A 16,204-nucleotide genomic window follows, 5' to 3' on the forward strand; every position below is an offset into this window, starting at 1 on the left:
CTCCTATTTACTGGCTGCACTGTGTACTATGACCCCGGGCCCTTAATTTTCCTGGGTCTTAGTTCTCTCACCTGTAAAATGAGGGGGAAGGAAGGAAACAATATTTAATGAAGCATTCACGATGCTAAGTTCTCGTTCAATTGTGTCTGACTCTTTGTGATCTCATTTAGGGTTTTCTTGGCAAGGACACTGGAGTAGCTTGCCATTTCCTTCCCCAGGTCATTTTACAGATGAGAAAAATGAAGTGATTGGAGTTAAGTGACTTGTATAAGGTCACACAGTTAATAAGTGTCTAAGGTCATATTTGAACTCAGATCCTCCTGACTCCAGGTCTGGCACTCTATCCACTGTGCCACCTAGCTGTCCCCATCAACACTGCTAGATTGGTACTATTATTATCATATCCATTTTATAGTTGAGGAAACCTTGATTATCTGCCACTTAGCCAGGATCATACAGCTAACAAGTGTATGAAGCCACATTTGAACTCAGGTCTTCCTGATTATAGGCCCAATGTCCTGTTCTTACCAATGTACCAGCTCTTAGACTAGTTGACTCCTGAGATCTCTTACAGCTTCTAGATCTAGACCCCTTCTAGAGCTATGATTCTGAGATAATTTTCACCAAGGCTAAATCTCCCAGGACCTTCTACCACTTTTCATGTGATATGCCCTCCAAAAAGCCTCGCCATCCTGGTCATACTTGCTTGGAGTGGGTCTAGCTTGTCAAGGTTATCTCCTACAATGTAGGACCCAAACCTGACCCAGTCTTCACAAAGAACTAGAATTAAGAGCAGAGGGCTCTCAAATTTCTTGCTCTGGAAACCAGACAGATCTTAATACAGTTAGTTGCATTAGCTACATAGTCAGCCTTAACACACTGTAGATGAACACGGAATGTGATACCCACAAAAAAAGTGGTCATTTTCATATGGACTATTTAGTCGTGCCTCCCTCACCATCAACTGCTTCCTAATATTTTGCACCAATAAAGGGGAAGAAAAAAGCCGGGAAACACCTTAGCAATGGGTTGGTTTTTTTCTTTTTTTGATTTGTAACTGATTTAATTAGGAAATCATAGGATTGTAGATTCAGAGCTGGACAGGAACTCCGAGGTCACCTAGTCCATCCCCAACTACCATTTTACAGATGGAAGGGGCCTTGGAATCTTTCTAATCCAACTCTTTAATTTTACAGATGGGGAAATTGAAGGTCAAAGGGTTGGAATGACCTGTCCAAAGTCTCCCACAGACATCGAAAGGGGCAAGATTTGAACCTGTTTTCTCTGATTCCAAAGGCAGCACCACCCAGTGTAGATTTCTAAATTTCAATCACGGCTTCTAAAAAGTAGCAACGTTTTTGCTCATTTCTGCACAGCCAGCTAAGGTTTATTTATATGCCTTTGAAGTTTTGGGGGAAGTCCCTTAGCAGCACACAACATTGCTTGTCCTTTCCCAGCTTGCCAGAGGGCTGCTCTAAGTTTGGATCTATGTCCTACAATCGTACTCTGGGAAGCCAATTAGAGAAAAAGAGTGAGTGAAGAGAAAATAATTCTGCAAGACGGATACCAGATTAGCATCCTGCAGGGAAGGACATCAGACTCGCTGACCTGAATCGCTGCGTCCATTAGTCATATTTAGAAGAGGCTTCCCTGGGTCTCGCCCTCTGACAGTATCATTCCTGCTTTTCACACCACTGATAGATGACTTGAATAAGGTTGCACCCCAAGCGTTCATGGTAGCATAGATCTGGAGCTAAATGGGATCTTTAAGGCCACCTAAGTCAAGCTTCTCATTTTGCAAGCGAGAAAGTTGATTCCCAAACAGGATGACTGATTTGCCTAAAAATTACATAGATTTATCAGAAATAGTCTTTGAACCCGGTCTGTCTCTTCCAGAGTTTCCACTAATACCATGCTGCCTTCTCAGTGACAGGAAAAAGACAGAATCTGAGGATAATTCATAGGATGCTAGCACTGGAAAAGACCTTGAACATCACTCTGTCCAAACTCTTCATTGAACAGAAAGGGACCTGAGGCCTCATTTAACTTCATAGAGCAAATTGGTGGCAGAACAGAGACTCTTAGTCACCTCTCACCCCAGGTATAACACTAGTGTACTCACTGGTCTCCCCACTTCCACTCTCTTCACTCGCCAATCCGTCGTCCACATCGCAGCCAAATGGATATCCCTAAAGAACCCTTATTCCCAGCTCAAGAAACTCCAATGACTCTCACTCACCTTTAGGGTCAAAATCAAACTACTCATTTTAGCATTTAATGCCCTGTACCAGGAGCTGGCAAACAGTAGCCTGCCACTTATTTTTTTTTATGGCCCATCAGCTAAAACCATTCTAAGTTTGTGGGCCATATGAAAATAGGTAGTGGGCTAAATTTGGCCCATTAACTGTGGTTTGCTGACCTCAGGGACATAGTAAGCACTTGAATACTTGCTGATTGTTTAAATGATATAGCTGGTAATGGTGGGGCTTCAACCCAGGTGTTTCTGAGTCTAAGACTCCAATCAAATCTTACAAGTTTATTGAATAAGACTCTCATGGATTTTGTTCCAGCAAAATAAGGCCTTTTTGGTTTTCTCTGTATGCAACATTCCACCTCCTGTCTCTATAGGCCTTTGCACAAACTGTCTTCTGTGTTAGGGTTGGTACCCCTTTCTAACCTTTGCCTTGAAGAATCCCCTAATTCTTCCAAGGATCAGTACCACCTCCTACAGAAAACCTACCCTTCCCCTGGCAATTACTTTCTTTTGATTTTATATTTAATTTTCTGTATCTAAACAATTTCTTTTCCTTGCCCCTATCCCCTAATAAAATATTAGCTTCTTGTGGGCAGGGATTATTTCTTTTTTTTTTTTGGCTTTGGCTCCCCAGTGCCTTGGCATGTAGTCTGCAATTAAAGAATGCTTACCTAATTGAACTGAAATAAATTAATCAAGTTCTCTTTCCATCATATCTGCCATCCCATCTCTGAAACCTCATGGACCAACATGGTATACTATGTCTGGCCAATAGGTGATGACAAGAAATGGAGGAATCAGGTTAAGGTTAATTGTTCTTCCCACTTTCACTAGTGATGACAATGTGTCTTCCACTATTAGGAAAACCTCCTTATCCTTACTGAGCCTGCACCAATCTTCCAGTACATGTTGGTCTAACCTTTTACTGAGAACATGCTTGCACAGATTCCCTTGGGTTTCACAATGACCCAGTATTGCCATGTCCCTGGAAGGGGTGAGCTGGGTTGGATGAAACAAGTAATGCCATATTCTGAGGGTCAGCCTTTGGGAAGATTCTACTACAGCGTGGGAAGAACAGGCTTTTTTTTTCCATCAAGGAGGGTGGAGGAATATTATGTGCATTGCTTTTCTCAATTTTCTCAGCCTGAGGGCTAATTCACATTCAGATCAGTGTTGGGTATAAGAACATTTGGGTAGGGGCGGCTAGGTGGCGCAGTGAGTAGAGCACCAGCCCTGGAGTCAGGAGGACCTCAGTTCAAATTTGGTTTCAGACACTTAACACAAAAACTAGCCATGTGACCTTGGGTAAGTCACTTAACCCCAGTTGCCCTCCAAAAAAAAAGGCAAAAAGAAAAAGAACATTTGGGTGAAGCTATGGCTTCTCTTCCTACTTAGTCCCATTGGAGAACCTCACATCGATTGGGAAGCCTTATTTTGCTTGTCTGCCATTCATTCTATCTTCTAATGTCATCCCTTTCTTTTATTCCTCTCTCAAGGAATCAGTAAACACCCGATTAGGGATTTCTCCATTAGCTGCAATATTTTAATCCAATCTAACAGATATCTATCAAGTACCTTTTATTTCCTTGAAAATAATTTTGGACAGAGAGATAGCCTTCCAGTTGACACTCACCATTGCTAGTTGTATCTGTCAGCTAGTCAACAAGTATTACACAAAATGCTTACTACACCCCAAGAGCTAAGCTAAGTGCCAGGGAGACAAAAAAAGGCAAAACCCCACAATCCATACCCTTGTGAAGTGTAATGGGAGAGACCACATGTTAATAATTAGGTGCATACAAGATATATTCAGAATAGATAGAAGTAATGGAAAAGGAGAAGCCATCAGCAGTTTGGGGGATTGAGAAGGGCCTCCTGGAGAAGGTGGGATTTGACCTGATTCTTGAAGGAAGCCATGAAGACAAAGAGATAGAGATGAGGTGGCTGAGCATTCTGGATTTGGGGAACAAGCAGTGCAAAGGTAAGGAGGTGGCAAATGAAGTGTCTAATTCAAGGACCTGAATGTAGGCCAGTGCAGAGTGTGTGAAAGGGGCTAAGCTGTAAGAGGCTAGGGAAGTTGGGGAGGGGCCAGGTGATGAAAACTTTACATGCCGAACAAAGGACTTTGGGTTTTTGATGTTTGATGTTGGAGGTGATCAGAAGACCCTGGAACTCATGGAATGGGAAGAGGTGTGTGTGTGTGTGTGTGTGTGTGTGTGTGTGTGTGTGTGTGTGTGTGTGTGTGTGTGACACAGTGTCCCAGGCAACCGTTTTGAAAATATAAGTTGCAAAACAGTTGCTGATTTGCATCGCTAGAAGGAGTTTCTTCACTAAGAGTTGCCCTCACTGATGACATTACAGGTCTACACCAAAATACAGACTCCTGAGCACAACAGCTCTCCACCTTAGTTTATAGTTACAAATATATATAAAATTAACTTTATATTTTGACAGATCTGAGGGTGCTCTCTGTGGGTACACCTTCCACACTTAACCCAGTGTGATTCTTGCCCATGTCTTTCCATAAATACTTCCCAGATGCATTGAAAGCCTTCCTCTTAGTCTTTTATAGCAACTGGATTATCCATTTAGGGTCTCTAGCTTTCAATAGATGACTGGCCTAAATCCTTTTCAAGGCATTCATATCTTTTACATGACTTCTAACAACACATGTCATTGCAGGTAACAAGGAACAGCCTGCTTCTGCCCACCACAAGTCTTTCCTTTGTCTGTCATTTTAATTCTTCCAAAATCTAGCTACTTCATAATTCATAATTGGAGAGTATAACCAGGCGGCAAACATTATTAAATAAATGCATTAAAGAAATTATAGGGGCCAGTTTGGGATCCTTAAAATCACTGTCTACTTCTCAAGGGGGATATAGCCTAATCTCTTCTAGCTCAAATCTGGCCACATTTTACCATCCATGCCAGATGCCCATACTGATTAAAAAATGTTAGATGAGTTGCCCATTCAGTGATGTCATAATCTAGGCCAGGGGTTGGCCAAATTGGCCAAATCTCTTGTTTTTGTTTCCGAACTTGTCTTTGAGTTAAGAATGATTTAGCTTCTGGGACACACAAAAACAGGCACAGGGCCCAATCTGACCCATTGACCATACTTTGCTGATCCCTAGTCTAAATAATCTATATATATATATATATATATATATATATGTATATATATATCATCTACTTTGATTTTCTTACATGGATAGCTAGACTAATCTTTTGCACATTTCTATGAATTTCATGGAGGAGTCTTTAAAGCATTCTGGTACAGGGACCAGAGCTGTGCTCTCACTGGCTTGGGGCATCCCATCTTCCAATGTAGGCCAGCAGTTTCTCTGTATCTTGTAGTTCTTGTTTAGAACACTAAGGAATTAAGTAACTTGTCCAGGATCAACTGGTATGTGTCAGAAGTAGAATTTGAATACAGGTTTTCCTGGTTCTGATGATGACTATCACACTATACCACACTAGCTCTCATTTTTCTGAGGCCAGATGCAGACACTGTGAACAGAAGCATCTGTGGAATTTTGCCACCAACCGAAAAGCTCTTCCTTTTGTTTGGATTTGTTTTTAAAATATCTTCTATAACATTGGTGAACGTTAGTTTTATTTCTTTTTTACACATTTCTTAATGACAATACTCAAAGAATCAATAAATAAAATTCTTTCCATGGTTGTATTTGACATAGAGTCTTACATAATTTTAATTGACGATACTTTGAAGAAGAATCTTTGGGGCTCTTTTTCTTTGTGCCAAGTTAAATGATTTTCAAAGGTAAATAACCAGCACAGAGGGCTCTTTCTCTTCTTACTTGAACTATATGGTTATAAAGATGTGGTCTATTGTTGAAAATTGTCTGTGAAATCCTGACTCTTCTCAAGTTTTCATCAAGGATACCATCAAAATGTACATAGACTCTTTTCAGAGATAAGAAAGCAGGCATATAGGCTGGTAGATGTGGATATCTTAAAGCATATACCAGTCTTTTTTTTTTTTTATAAAAGCAGGCTGCAATCTTTTCCATTTTGGAGAGTCTTCTCTTCAAAATAGGTTAAACATTAGATTCCGGAGTATCTTTAAAATTATGTTGCCTCTAGCATGGATTTTCTCCTTTGGGCAATTGGCTTCAAATCCAGCCAGTCTTTTGTATGTTGCAGGGGTGGGGGACCTGAGGCCACATGTGGCCCTTTGGGTCCTCAAGTATAGCCCTTTAACTGAATACAAACTTCACAGAACAAATCCTTTTATTAAAGATTTTATTAAAAGTGGGTCAAACTCTGACTCTGGTGTCAAAAGATCCCAGTTCTATTCCTTATTTTCTACATTACCTTATACAAGTCAACTCACCTTTTGGGTCTCAGTGGCATCATCATCTATACAAGAAGGAGGCTGTATTAGATGATCTTTGAAGTCCCCTACATCTCAAAATACCATGACCCTATGGTTCCTGACACCTTTTTTCTTAAGTGCTTGGACTATTTCCTCACAAAATGAATTAGGTTCTGAGGTCCACCATTAAGGTTTTAAGTGATCTGGAAATCCAGATTAAGGATGGCATCTGAATATAATTTGTATTTTGTGTCCCTTCCTTCCCACCTCCCAACCCCAAATGTGGATATTCTATAAGTCTTTCTGCTTTTCTCTTTCTGAATGCTCTCCACTACAGACCTCAGCCATTTTCATAGTTTGGCAATTGCTTCTGTGCTGATAATTCCCAGTTTTACATCTCCAGTCCTGGCCTGCCTCTCTCCCAAGCTCCACTTCTGAATCTCTAATTGCCTTCTAAACAATTCTAACTGGAGATTTCCCAGTCACTTTAGACTCACCATGTCTAAAGTTAAGCTCATCATATTTCCCTAAAACTATTCCTCATCTCAGCTCTCCTATCTCTGCTAATGGAACCACCTAGTAACTCCCAGTAAGTAGCTGAGAACCTCTGACTCATTTCTCTCCTGTATCTTTGAGTCATTTCCTCCTCTCTCTCCATCCTTCTGCTACTGACCTTGTTCAGGCTCTTCTTTACCTCATGGTGTGAACACAGTAGGCATCTAGCAAATGCTTGTTGACTGACTGATGCTTGGTTCTTTCGAACCATTTATTAAACACTTAATATGGTACAAAACACTGTGCTAAAAGTTGGGATAAAAAAAAATCCTTTGAACCTCTTAAACAAGTATTGGCTTTTTAAAAAAAATCTTAGTTTAGAAAAGGACCAAAAAACCCCTGCAGACACACAACACTCCTAGGCCTTCTATATAGAAGCTGTCTTCATAAGACAACACAGTACTGCTCACAGCAACCCAATGGGAGTCTTAGAAAGTCATCGAGAATAGCGCTTACAGCCAAATGTGAAATTTCAAATCCTTTGACTTCCTTTTCCTTCCTTTCCTACTCTCTTCAATTAGCAAGTAGCCAATTCCCAAGGAAGTATGACCAATTAACTAACAGCCTCCATGACGACAACTCTCATATTCCCAAGTCCTACTGCAGGCTTCTTTGGCCTTCTGGATGACCCATTTCACTGCATCAGAAGAGATGTAAAAGATAAAAGAGAAAATCAGTATTGCTAAATATATTATGACTTAATGGGATTTATCTATACCCATATATTTATAATGCTTTTATGTACATATAACCATCGTTATATACATGTAAGTGCATAATTGACTATTGAATTCCTTTAAAGTCAAAGTTGTAGTAGATAGAGCCTTGGACCTAGAGTCAGGAAACTCATCTTCATAAGTTCAAATCTGGCCTCAGACACTTATTAACTGTGTGACCCTGGGCAAATCACTTAACCCTGTTTGCCTCAGTTTCCTCATCTGTAAAATGAGCTGGAGAAGGAAATGGCAAACCACTCCAGTGTCTTTGCCAAGAAAATCCCAATGGGGTCATAAAGAGTTGGACATGATTGAACAAGTGTTACCTCTTCCATGAAGCCTTCCTTATCCCCTTGGTTGGTAATGAATGATTTTCCCTTACCCATCAGGTAGCACTCTGTTCTACCAATCTCAAATGTACTTTTCCTATAATGTTATGTATTATATAGTTCTGTGTTTATGTCCTACCTTCTTAGTAGACTGTGAGTTTACTCCATTAGGGATTATTGGCTTAATTTTAACTTATTATCCCTCTGATTCAATAACATTTATTAAGCACCTACTATGTACAAGGTTTATACTGTGTCAGGTGCTGGGGATGCAAAGACAGAGAACAAAATTGTTCTTGCCCTCCAGGGGCTGTGGTTTTCCTAAAAGACCTTACTAAACGACTTACCTGCCCCATGTCTCAATTCCCTCACCTCTAAAAGCTCTGCACACAGTTAGAACTTAACTTTTGGTTTAATAGGGTCATTCAATTGAGGAGAGGCAGTTTGGGTGGAAAGCTGGACTGAGGCCAGGAGGACCTGGGTTTGAGTTCCCCTCTGATATATGGTTGCTGTCTGGCCCTGACTAAACACTTTAAGTAACTCTCTAAGACTCTTCAGGTGCAGAAAATGTGTCAACTTACATTAGCAGAGGAAGTTCCCTCATCTGGGAGGTCCCTATGTCAAGGAAATCACAGATACAATCCAGATCCTCACTCAACAAATATTTAATTGAATCACAGAATTTCTGGGAGTTGGATGTGAGCTGAGAAGTCATCTAATTTAACTCAATCATCAGTTCTCCTTCATTCTGCTCTACAGATAAAGAGACAATAACCATGGCTACTATATTCTATGGACCTTCCATCCCTGGCCTATCCCATGTTAAAAAAGAAAAAAAGGGGTATTATATAGAATTAAAATGAAAATCCAATGAAAGCTCTAGGGAAAGCTTAGCAGGAGACATCTGCACACGTCAGAGGATTCCTTGAAAGCCTCCCCTTGCTAAGCAATCAGCCACGTGTAGGTGTCCAAGCCATGGTACCTTCGTAATGCTCCCCTCCATTCATGTATCACAGAATGAGTTCCTATCACTGCATTGCCACCTGATTTTCCCAGTCACCCTAGGAGGCTGTCAGGGCAGGAATTCTTTTCTTCAACATTAGGAAAGTAAAGGTCAAAGATATGAGTCAATTTGCCCAAGATGACACAGCTAGGAAGTGGCCAGATTTCCTGCCTTGCAAATGAATACACTGCCTACATGAGAACAGGAGCTCATATGAGAAGGGCTAATACAACTTTAAGGGGCAGTTTGGGATGGTGGATAGGGTGCAGGACTTGGGTTTGAGAAGACTTCTCTTTGACACTTAGTAATGGCGTGACTTTGGGCAAATGACTTAACTGCTCTATTCCTCAATTTCTTCAACTCTAAAATGGGAGCGATAACTCTAATGCTGCCTTTACAGGGTTGCCATGCGGTTAAGATTAAGTAATGCATGTCGAGTGTTTGCAAACACCAAAATACTAAATATAGTTACTATTATTATTATTATCATTATCATTATCTAGTCAGAGTACCTGGGTTCAAATACTGGTTCTGCCATTTACTCTTGTGTGACCTCAGGTCAATCCTTTATCTCTCTGGGCCAGTTTTCTCACCTATAAAGTGAAGGGTTTGGAATAGAGAAGTGCTATGGTCCTTGGTATAATGAAAAAAACATTACTTTAATGTGTAAGAATCTTATCTCTGATGCTTATTATCTACATGACCTTGGGTAACAAGTCAGTTAACCTTACTTGGTCTTAGTTTCCTCATCTGTAAAAGAAGGCTCTGAGATCCTTAATCAATAAGCCATGTGGGGTAGTGGTCAGGGCAGAGCCTCACATTAACTTGTCTTGAAGGATTGGGAAAGGGGCTAGAACATATTTCATTAACACAGAGGACCCCTAAATGAGAAAATTCCCTTTACCAATACAGGTTGGCACCTTTGCTGCAACGTGGAGTCCCAGTAAGCTGTCTTAAGCAGTGACTTGACTTGCCTAAGGTCAGATGTCTCAACTCAAGATCTTCTTAGAGCTTTCTTTGGGTTTTCATTTTATCTCTATGTAACTATATATGTATATATATATATATATATATATATATATGTATGCATGTTGTGTTTGCTGTGGTGTAGGCCAAGGATGGAAACCTCCATAGAGCTAATATGGGTAGGTAGAATCTGAACCCAAGTATTCTCGAATTCTAGGCTCCTTCTGTAATCACTACTCCCAGGAATAAATAACTACAAAAACAGACAAGAGATTTAAAGAGCCCCTATGTGAAGGTCTCTCAAAGGAAGCACATCAATGTAAAAGTACCATTTAAAGCAAGAAACTTAGAGACTCTTACTCAAAATAGGTAGGTTGATAGATTAGATTAGATAGATAGATAGATAGATAGATAGATAGATAGATAAATAGATAGATAGATAGATAGATAGATAGATAGATAGAAGGATGGATGGATGGACAGATAGATAGACAGATAGATAGGTAGATATATGGATGGATGGATGGACAGATAGACAGACAGATAGATAGATAGATAGATAGATAGATAGATAGATAGATAGACAGACAGACAGATAGGTAGATAGATATAGGTAGATGGACAGATAGATAGATACACACTCATATATTTGCTATTTAAGAGACCAGGCCTCCAATTGGTGAGAATAATGAATCCCTGAAACAGAAAGATTATTCAGATCTATACTGTATATTTCCATCAAGCTGGAACCAATTACTAGATTTTCCATAATTACCCTTCTGAATAGTGAAAATTTGAATACATACAACCACTTCATGGGGATTCATTATTTAATTGGGAAATAGCAGTAGCTTCATTATACTCCTATATTATTCTGCAAATAGGCTACATGATTCAGAGACAAAGTTCCACAGCCAAAACCAAGGGTTAGAAGAAAGCAGTCATCCATCTAATTCAGACCAAAGGAAGTGAAAGCCTGGTTTGTTTCCATGCACCAGGTAACCTACAGGTTATGTAGAGAAAGAAGGTGAAACCAAAGGACCCAGATGCCCACGTAAAAGGTCAGAACAAGCAAAAAGGACCATGGAACCCCTAACTCATGACCAGAGGAGCCTCTAAGTTGCACATCACACGTGTTAAGGACCTAACCTTTAGTAGCACACAATTCAGCTGTGCAAGGAGCTCTATCTTGATTTACTCTCATAATTGCTCACTCTTCTGTAGAATTTTATGAAGCCTCACAGTTTTGTGAGGAAGGGAAGGCAAATACCATCATCCTCACATTACAGATAAGGAAACTGAGGCACCAAGGTGGGTTACACAATTAATGAATGGCAGATGAAGGATTTGAAGCCAGGTCTTTGGATTTCAGGACCAGGGCCACTTCTACACCAGCCTGCCTATTACTCTCAAAGGCACTTTTAGGAGCTTATGGAGAGTTCTTGTCTCTTCCCTGAGCCCTAATGCAACAGCTGGGGCAGCCAAGTAATGCAGAAGATAAGAGTGCTGAGCCAAAATTCAAATCTGGTCTCAGATACTTCCTAGTTGTGGGATGCTGAACAAGTCATTTAACCCTGTTTGCCTCAGTTTCCCCATCTGTAAAATAAGCTGGGGAAGGAAATGGCAAACCACTCCAGTACTCTGCCAAGGAAACCCCAACATGAGGTTATGAAGAGTCAGACATGATTTAAAAAATGACTAAACAACCCAAAATGCCTAGGTAGGTTCAGACAAAAGCTCCTTTCCCTGGCATTTGAGGCCTCACCATCATCTGACTCTAACCTCCTTTTCCAGTCTTATTTCGCACTCCTCTTGTTCCTTCATGACTTCTTCCCTAAACAAACTGTACCACCCCTAGCCAAACCCCAGGATCTTCCTATGCCGCCCCAGCTCCTGGCATTTGTGAAGGTTATTTCTGTTCCTGGTATTGATTCTTTCCTCATCTTAATCTGACGAAATCTTCCTTTGAGGCCCAGCTTGGAGCCACCTCCTTCACAGAGTCTGCCCTGAGTCCGTCACTAGCATTCTCTAATCCCACCCATCCCTGCCCCAGACCGTGGCAGAGGGGCATCCATGCTCTAGAGTTAGGATCTGGTAACAAATCCCATCTCTGAAGCCTTTGCCTGTGCAACCCTGGGCAAATCACTTGACTTTCCTGGGCTTCAGTTTTCTGATATGTAAAATAAGGGGGGAGTTGGACTGGATGGCTTTTGGGGTCCCTTCCAGAGATCTAAACTCCTATGACCTAGGTTACAATTCTAGCTATGCCATTTGTTGGTTGTATGACCTCAGTCAAGTAACAACTTCTCTGGGCATCAGCTTATTCATCAGCAAAGAAAAGGGGGAGGGGAGGGTTTGAACTAGATAACATCTTTGGTCCTTTTGACCTCTGTATTTATGATATGTTCCTCCCATTGTCTGAAAGCCCTTTATCTGGAATTCTCCTTTGCCCCTATCACATTTTACCTTGTGTCTTGCTTACTTGTGTACATGCCATAGTCAACTTATTCACAACCATGAGCCCATTACGGGCAACCCCAGCACTGAGCATTCATTAATAAGCATTGGTTCAATGATACACTTAACCATGGGCAAATCACCTAATCTGTCTCAGTCTCAGTTTTCTCATCTATGAATTGGACCTGATGTCTTCTATGGTCTCTTATAGCTCTTGATCTGTGATCCTAAGAATGAATAAACAAACACAACAGAAGGGACTTAGTTGAAATAAATGATAATCATACCATCCCCAAAGCTTTATGAAAAAGCAAACATTAAAAACAACAATAAAGACTCTGGGTTGTTGGGTTTTTTTTAAGGGCCAGGATTCCTTTTACCCATTCCCAACCTCCTTTGCCATTTTAAAAAATATGTTCAAAACAAATAGATTCTCTAGGAAGATGTGTGTGCTAGGGGTAACTTCCCCTGAGTGAAAAAGAAGGGACCACGAACTCTCATTCCAATTATAGCCGCAAGTGAACTTTGATTCTACCGTTCAGCACTTTTCTTTCAAAGATCTCTAAATGCTTTACAAATATTAAGTAATTAAGACTCACAGGACCCTGGAGAGGCAGGTAACTATAATTATCCCTGTTCCACACAGGAGGAAGGAGAGGCCTCGAGTTTTTAATCAACTTACCCCCCCTATTGAGGCTCCCCTGACAGCACAAGGTCAAAACCCCAAATTCCATGGTACAATCATCCTTCTAGCTACCATTTTCCTCTATATCTCTGTACACTGGCCAACACTGGTTATTCTTGGTAAATACCTTGCATCCTGTATGGCCTCAATAACCAAAATGCTGTTTCCTTTTCCTTTATTTATTTTTTAATCTCACATTCTACTTAAAGTACAAGGAAAATGAGGCATTTTTCATACTGAATTGGATTCACATTAGGGAAAACAATGTAGTTGCCTTTAGAATTGTATGTTCATTTCAATGCCCATTCAACCAGAACTAATGACTCTGGTGACTAATGGCGCCTCATAATGGGAGAGCCACATGGCTTTGAAGGGAGTCTTTTAAAAAGCTACTTTTGGAAAATAGTGTTGTTTGCAGATCCAGGATGGACACAGATGTCCTTCCTATGATATACGGTGCTTTGACAAAGAAGGCCATTAAGAAATACTCAGAATTTTACCAGGTCTGCCTGGTTATTGCCATACATTTGGGTGTAGGACCAAATAAGGGCTCTCAGATCTGATCTGGGAAGAGAAATTCAGTTTTGTGTACTGATTGGAAGTTTAGGCAATCCAAGTTACTAGAATCTGAGAGAAGAACCAGGCATTGTGCTAAGTGCTAGGAATATAAGTACAGGTAGAAGAAGGAGGAAGAGGAGGAGGAGGAGGAAGAGGAAGAGGAAGAGGAAGAAGAAGAGGAAGAGGAAGAGGAAGAAGAAGAGGAAGAAGAGGAAGAAGAAGAAGAAGAAGAAGAAGAAGAAGAAGAAGAAGAAGAAGAAGAAGAAGAAGAAGAAGAAGAAGAAGAAGAAGAAGAAGAAGAAGAAAATGCCTGCCCTCGAGGAGCTCTCATTCTAATGTGGAAACAAGATAAAAACAGATAGCTCACTTCTCTTACAATGGTCCCTTAGGAGCAGAAGTAGAAGTATCACTATCAGTGTTTTAAAGATGAAGAACCAGACTCAGGAAAGCCTAGGATTTGCCCAGGATGTAACAGTTGGTAAGTGGCAGGGCTGGGATTCAAATACAGGTTTCCTGACTCCCACATCTGACACTCTTTCCATGACACCAAACATCTGGACTTATTTAAAGGTTCTTTTTCTACTACTTTTGAATTTTGTGTTCCTTAAAACTGATTGGATTTTTAGTGGTACAACTTCTGAATTGCATTTATACCAGCTTACTAAATACTGCATATTGTCTAATAGAGAAGATGCTGATGCCAAGGTGACAGCTACATTATCTAATTTATCCCAGGAAATTCTCTTACTGGGGAGATCAAAGAAGGAACAAGCAAATAGCTCAAGATTAACAGCCCCTTGCTGTGAAAATTGTAGAGGCATGAGACACTGGGTCAAGGGTGACTATGTAGCATTTTTAGAGTTTATTTTGGGGAAAAACTCACTTCTTTTCTCCTACATCCCCTTTTCTAAGCTCCAAAGCCATCTGTCCACTTATAGGACATTTACCTGAGTCTATCTTAGGGACACAAATATAGGCATTCTCTTATCTTAGGACAGATGTAATATATTTCTGAATTTACAGACAACAGGTAGAGCCTCTTTTTTCTTTTTTTGCTCTAATCTAAAGCTTCAAACTTCAGCAATTTTCTGGCTGAACTAAATTACTCATTAAACTGTAGCACTAATTGGCTAACTGTTGCTGCACCTAAGCTCAACTCATTACAGTAAAAACTCAGATAAATGGGGTGGGGGTGGGGGGCAAGCAAAGTTCCCAGAACTATAGCGATGGTTGGGAGAAATTCCTTTCCCTTGTCCAAGGGCTCAAGGCAACATGATGAGCGAAGAGAATGGAAGGTCTTTCATAGGGTGCAAGGTCCAAAGTGTGACAGAGTATTTGGAGGATTCAAAGAGCAGCTGAAGGAGGTAGGGCTCTACAGTTTAGCTTGGTCCAACATGATTTATTGGGAGATTTGTTCTAGGGAAACCTCTCCTCGATTTTATCATGGCAGTCAAGGGGACAATAGGATTCAATTTATATGAGCCAGGTTACCAACAACTCAGCTAAATTATGCACATGCCCCATAAATTGTATCAGACTGGCACAAATTATAAGTTTCATTAGACTAAATGGAATATTTCTTCAAATCTGGATTTCCATTCATCCATTAACTCTCCTCCTAAGGCATTTATACAAGTTGTTGAGATAATATATAAAAAGCATTTTGTAAACTTTAAGGCACTATAGAAATGTCAATTATAACTTCTATTCTTCCATTATACAAACTTTATTGTTAAAACAGCTGCTACCATCAGATCTTACATACAGCAGGTATTTAATAAATGTTTGTTGAACTGAATTAAAAACACAATAATAGGCGCGTCTAGGTGTCATTAGGTAGAGCATTAGCTTGGAGTCAGGAAGATCCAAATTCAAATCCAACCTCAGACATTTACTAGCTGAGTGATCCTGGGCAAGTCACTTAAACCAGTTTGTCTCAGTTTCCTCATCTGTAAAATGAGCTGGAGAAGGAAATGGCAAAGCACTCCAGTATTCCTGCTGAGAAAACTCCAAATGGAATCACAAAGAGTTGGAAGCAACTAAAAATGACTGAATAGCAACAAATAAATATTAGTAACTACTGTTGTTCAGTAATAAAAACCACTTCATTGGGTTGGCTAGGTGGTGCAATGAGTAAAGCGCCGGCCCCTGAGTCAGGAGGACCCGAGTTTGGGTTTGGTTCCGGCCTCAGACACTTAACACCCACACAAAAAAACTAGCGTGTAAACTTGGGCAAGTTACTTAACCCCAATTGCCCTCCAAAAAAACAAAAGGCAAAAAAAAAAATAACCACTTCATATAGGTTTTCAAAGGGCTAAAATGTAAATGACCAGCTACAA

At 40.4% G+C, this 16,204-nt stretch overlaps 1 protein-coding gene across 3 annotated transcripts in view; it reads right to left on the bottom strand.

Moving 5' to 3' along the window:
• Window positions 1–16,204, bottom strand: part of BDNF (brain derived neurotrophic factor) — a 50,795-nt gene that overhangs the window by 2,794 nt on the left and 31,797 nt on the right. The gene's annotated exons all lie outside the window — the stretch shown is intronic.

Source organism: Petaurus breviceps, unplaced genomic scaffold (genome assembly GCF_028583685.1).
Source record: "Petaurus breviceps papuanus isolate PSGF00001 unplaced genomic scaffold, PetGlider_PUasm1.0 188, whole genome shotgun sequence".
Lineage (NCBI taxonomy): Eukaryota > Metazoa > Chordata > Mammalia > Diprotodontia > Petauridae > Petaurus > Petaurus breviceps.